We start from the raw sequence: 6,000 nt of genomic DNA on the forward strand, positions 1-6,000 counted from the left end.
ACCCTTTCTCTAAATTTGGGACGTTTTCAGCCATTATTTCTTTGAGTATATTCTCAGCCCTACCCAGGTTTCCTCTCCTTTGAGACTCCAATTATATGAATGTTAACTTTTTTGCATTGCTTCACAGGTCCCTAAAACTCTGTTCGTTTTTTTTTTCAGACTACTTTCTTTTTGTTTTTCAGATTCATAAATTCTATTTATCTGTTGTAAAGTTCACTGATTCCATCATATGTCATCTCTGCTCTACCATTAAACTCATCCAGCAATTTTTAAAAATTTCTTTTATTGAATTTTTCCATTCTATAATTCCCATTTCATTTTTTGTAACTTCTATGTCTCTGTTGGGATTTTCCATTTTTTATTTGTTTCAAGAGGATGTGCATTTGCTTGTTGGAAAATTTTAATGACAGATGCTTTAAAATCCTTGTCACTTAATTTCTACATCAGCTTTACTTTGGTATTGGCATCAGTGTTTTTTTCTCATTCAAGTTTTGATTTCCCTAATTATTGATATGATCAATGCTTTTTTATTGTATCCTTTGGACATTTGGACATTTTATATAATTTGCTATGAGACTCTAGGTCCTGTTTAATCTTTTTTAGAAGATGAGTTGAAGTGTAGAGCATGATGAGGTGGGTGGGGGTTCAGCTTTCTTTTAGACCTGTTGACATCACTCTAGCTAAAGAAGCACAAGCTGACATTGCCTCCATGCAGATAGCAACATTGTTGAAGTTCAGCTTCCCTGGCAGCAGTCGTTGTGACGTCTTCCCGGTGAAAGTGGAACTGTGCCTTCATGGTCTTGTTCCTTACCTTTGAATAGGGGTGTATACTGAGCTTCAAGTAAGAAGAGAAACAGGGCTGATTCACACTGTTCTGTTGTTTTAGGGTGAGGATGGAAGCTCAGCTGTCACGGGAAATGTTTGTAGACAGAGGTGATTAGTTCTCTCTTGCCCCAATTAATTCCTTCTTACTTACCCAATTAATGTGGGTTGAGGGTAGAGATTCAGCACCCCCGGCTCCCTGATACACACACACCAGGGAGGGGTGAAGGCAGGGTTCTGATCAGCTCCATCTCACACACTGCCTTATTTATTCTTATTGACACTAGGTCAGAGGGCAGTTAGAAGCCCAATGACACCTGGAGAGGGTGAAGTGCAGTGGTGATTAGCCCCTCCTCATCTCCTTTGGATAGATAAGAGACAACAAGAAAACTCAGGGAACTCATTGTCATGTCATTTCTCAAGTCTCAAGTTTCCTATTCTTGTTTTTTGTGTTATGTCTAGGTGTTTTTGTTGCAAAAAGGAAGACCTGGGAGGAATGGGGCTACCCTGTCTTGGATTTTTATTAAAAGAAAGGAAGATACGGACATCTTGGGAAATGTTTGGGTCTGTAATTTTTACTTGTATCAGTAACTGGGTTAAGGGAAATGTTCACCTCTTCATAACTTAACGTTGTGATTTCAACAGTGATTTGTGTGTGGTTCAGGAAGTCTCATGGCAGGTGGGCAAGGCTTCCATAGCCTGAGAATTTTCTGAAAGCCAGTTTTTGCTTTTCTCAATATCCATCTTGATCTTTGTTATATCTTCCTGTTGAATGAAGGCCCTAACTCTGTCATCTTCATAATATTGCAAAGGGTCAAAGTCCTTATTAGGTTGTATAGCCAAATGAGTTCTTATTGCTTATGTGGATGTACCAATATGAAACCAAATCTAACTTCCTACTTAACAAATAGATCGATAATGCTTGTACCACATACCCTTGTGACGCTGGAGTTGATAACAAGCCTTTATTGTAGCTAGTGCAAATGAACAGTGTCCTAGAAACCAGAGAAGGCAGACTCTTTCATTGCAATGACTTGCCTTCTTCACAAAATTCTACATACATATTTAGTCCCCCATGAAAGAATGTATGATCATGCCCTGACCTTAGCTGATTTTATGCTGGTTGGATATGCAGTCAATGAACACTGAAGAAAAAATAAAACTCAGTTTAATAAATGATATATTTAGCTAGTGTTGGCTTTTTTTGCTGGGTTCATATATTAAATATTTCAGATTTTTATTGTTTTTCTCCTAGCTTCTGAACAGTAAGTTGTTACAGTCATCAGCTCTGGCTTCTTTTCTCCTTAGCCTCCATGGCTTCTGATATTTTTCCATGAAAGAAATCTCTACATCACTTTTCAGGTTTGTTATGAAGTGAATTGATGAATATAAAGCATAAGAGAAAAAGAAAATATGCAGAAGTATTACCTTAGTACATTACAGAGAGAGAGAATGTGTGTGTGTGTCTGTGTGCATGCATGTGGTGCATTCTTAGCTCTGTACCGTGTAACAATTCTTCCTTCACTAGAAAATATGAGTTTTATAAGTAAACTGCCACTAGTGTTTCTACAGCATAGTACTGAAAGGCCGGAGCGTTCCATTTTTTTCAAATCATGTATGATATAACAATAGAAGGAAATTACAACATGAGATTTTCTGTAGATCTTTTATATCTTTCACTTTGTTATGATAAAGTTGTTATCTTTCAGTGAATTTTCTATCTCTTTATACAAACAATACTAATATATTATTGATGTAGCCTTCACAGGGTCTCTTAAATTTATTTTATTTTTCTATCTACCATACTTGCCCAGGTCTATGCTATTGAATTATTAGAATACTTTATTTTATTTTATTTTATTTTATTTTATTTTATTTTATTTTATTTTAGAGAGACAGATAGAGAGCACGTGTAGGGGGAGAAGGGTAGAGGGAGAGAGAGAATCTTAAGCAGACTCCAGTGCAGAACCTGATGCAGGGCTCTATCCCACAACCCTGGTATCCTGACCTGAGCTGAAATTAAGAGTTGGATGCTCAACCAAGTGAGCCACCCAGATGCCCCTATTTGAATACATTTAAAAATTTACATTCCGGGGCGCCTGGGTGGCGCAGTCGGTTAAGCGTCCGACTTCAGCCAGGTCACGATCTCACGGTCCGTGAGTTCGAGCCCCGCGTCGGGCTCTGGGCTGATGGCTCAGAGCCTGGAGCCTGTTTCCGATTCTGTGTCTCCCTCTCTCTCTGCCCCTCCCCCGTTCATGCTCTGTCTCTCTCTGTCCCAAAAATAAATAAACGTTGAAAAAAAAAATTAAAAAAAAAAAAAAAAGAATTTACATTCCAAGTTCTTGTCTAATGGACAAACGTATATGTAACTGTCCAATTAAGCTTCCTAAATACTTCCTTCCTTTCTTCCTTCCTGCATTCATTCTCTCATATATTCATACTTCAACTCAGTACATCCTGGTTGAATGCTCACGATATGCCATGCACAGCAGGAAGCACTGGTCAAGTGGGAAGATTGAGATAAGTAGATATTTACATTAAAGGAGGAGTACAGTAAAAACTAGTTACAAGTTTATCCTTGGTGTGTGCTAAGTACTTTATAGAAATTATTTCCTTTAATTACTAAAATAAGCCTCTGAGATAGATGTCATTGTTATTTGCATTGTACAGATGTAGAAATTAGACCCAGAGAAATTAGATAAGTTGCCCAAGATCATTCAGCTACTAAGTATACAGCTCTTTTTTTTTTTTTTGAGGAATTTGAACTCAAGCAGTCTCTCTTGAAAAGGCACTCTCTTAACTGCCATACTATACTTCCAACTGACAATAATAATAACAATTTTTATTGGGAACTTATAATATGCTAGGTACTGTGCTAAATGTCTTACAGGTAATATATCATTTAATTCTTAAAGCATCCTTGTGAGATAAATATATATAATACAATAGTCTTTGTGAACATGGAGGTGGCAGTTATATGTATTTAGAATTATTGAGGAAGATATCACATAGGCAGTTGAACTTTATCAACTACTTAGTGGAGATCCATCAGAAGCAGTAAAGCAAGTGGGTAAAAAGTCTAGATTTCTCTTTTGGAATGAAACTTTCAATTATGTAGTGGCTGGAGTAAAAAGTAATACTGGAGACACAGACTAGTTGGGAGCCCCTGAAAATAGTCAAGTCAGAAGTGATAAAACAAAATCCTGGACAAAGGCAGGGATGCTAAGTGTAGAAAGAAGAGATGGATATGAACGATATTTAGGAAATACAATTGACAAGATCCGATAATGAATTCAGTATGAATCTTGTAGGAGAGGAGGTAGGCTTCTCATCTGGTTGACCGAATGGATTAGGATGCCATTAAACTATGTCAGATATATCAGACAAATATTTGAGGAACTAAAGTTAATGATTTAATTTGGAGTATATTGAAACAGTTGTTTCAGCAACATTTCTGGTAGGAATCAGACGTGTAGAGAGGCTGCTGCCAGTGGTTCCATCGGGGGGGGGAGTGTACCTGTCTGCCTTTCTAGGTCTTCTCACCCTACCATCTTGTGACTGTTGCTGGGGGCTAGATTGTAAAAAGAAACCACAGATCATAAGTAAAAGATGGTTTTGTACTTGTACAGAGATGAAGTGATGAGGAAAAAAAAAAAACATGAGTGCATATGTTTAGGGACCATTTAAGAAAAAAAAAAACTGACTACAAAGAGCTAAGTTAAACTTGAAGGTTAGACTCAGGGCAGAATAGTGGTGGTAGTTTGTGTCTGCAGAGAAAATATTTTATTAGAAAACAAATTAAGACCCATTAGAGGTTAATGTCAAAATGGTGCCTTTAGATTGAATTCATATATTTTAAACATGTTAAGACTTCCCAGTACCAGTTTGGTTATTTAAAAAAAATGTAATGTAGGGGTGCCTGGGTGGCTTACAGGGGTGAGGTAGTATCTCATTATGATTTTGATTTGTATTTCCCTGATGATGAGTGATGTTGATCATTTTTTCATGTGTCTGTTAGCCATCTGGATGAGTTCTTTGAAAAAGTGTCTATCCATGTCTTTTGCCCATTTCTTCACTGGATTATTTATTTTTTAGGTGTTGAGTTTGATAAGTTCTTTATAGATTTTGGATACTAACCCTTTATCTGATATGTCCTTTGCAAATATCTTCTCCCATTCTGTCAGTTGCCTTTTAGTTTTGCTGATTGTTTCCTTCACTGTGCAGAAGCTTTTAATCTTGGTGAGGTCCCAATATTTCATTTTTGCTTTTGTTTCCCTTGCCTCCAGAGATGTTTTGGGTAAGAAGTTGCTGAGGTCAAGGTCAAAGAGGAGGTTTCTGCCAGCTTTCTCCTCTAGGATTTTGATGGCATCCTGTCTTACATTTAGGACATTCATCAATTTTGAGTTTATTTTTGTGTATGGTGTAAGAAAGTCGTCCAGATTCAATATTCTGCATGTTGTTGTCCAGTTTTGTCAACATCATTTGCTGAAGAGACTGTATTCCATTGGATATTCTTTCCTGTTTTGTCAAAGATTAATTGGCATAAATTTGTAGGCCCATTTCTGGGTTCTGTATGCTATTCCATTGATATAAGTGTCTGCTTTTGTGCCAGTACCATACTGTCTTGAAGTCTGGAATTGTGATGCCTCCGGCTTTGATCTTTTTTCAGGATTGCTTTGGCTATTCAAGGTCTTTTCTGGTTCCATAAAAATTGTAGGATTTTTTTTTCTAGCTCTGTGAAGAATGCTGATGTTATTTTGATAGTGATTGCATTGAATATGTAGATTGCTTTGGGTAGTATGGACATTTTAACAATATTTGCTCTTCCAATCCATGAGCATGGAATAGTTTTCCTTTTTTTGTGTGTGTCTTCTTCAATTTCTTTCATGAGGGGAGCTTGGGTGGCTCAGTTGCTTAAGTGTCCAACATGTGCTCAGGTCATGATCTCATGATTCATGAGTTCAAGCCCCGCGTCAGGCTCTGTGCTGACAGCTCAGAGCCTGCAGCCTGCTTTAGATTTTGTGTTTCCCTCTCTTTCTGCCCCTCCCCCACTTGTATTCTGTTTTTCTCTCTCTCTCTCAAAAGTAAACATTAAAAATTTTTCTGCCATAAGCTTTCTATAGTTTCCATTGTATAGACTTTTCACCTCTTTGGTTAGGTTTATTCCTAAGTATTTTA

The sequence above is a fragment of the Puma concolor genome, chromosome B1 (genome assembly GCF_028749965.1).
Source record: "Puma concolor isolate L17-30 chromosome B1, mPumCon1.1.hap2, whole genome shotgun sequence".
NCBI classification, from domain to species: Eukaryota; Metazoa; Chordata; class Mammalia; order Carnivora; family Felidae; genus Puma; species Puma concolor.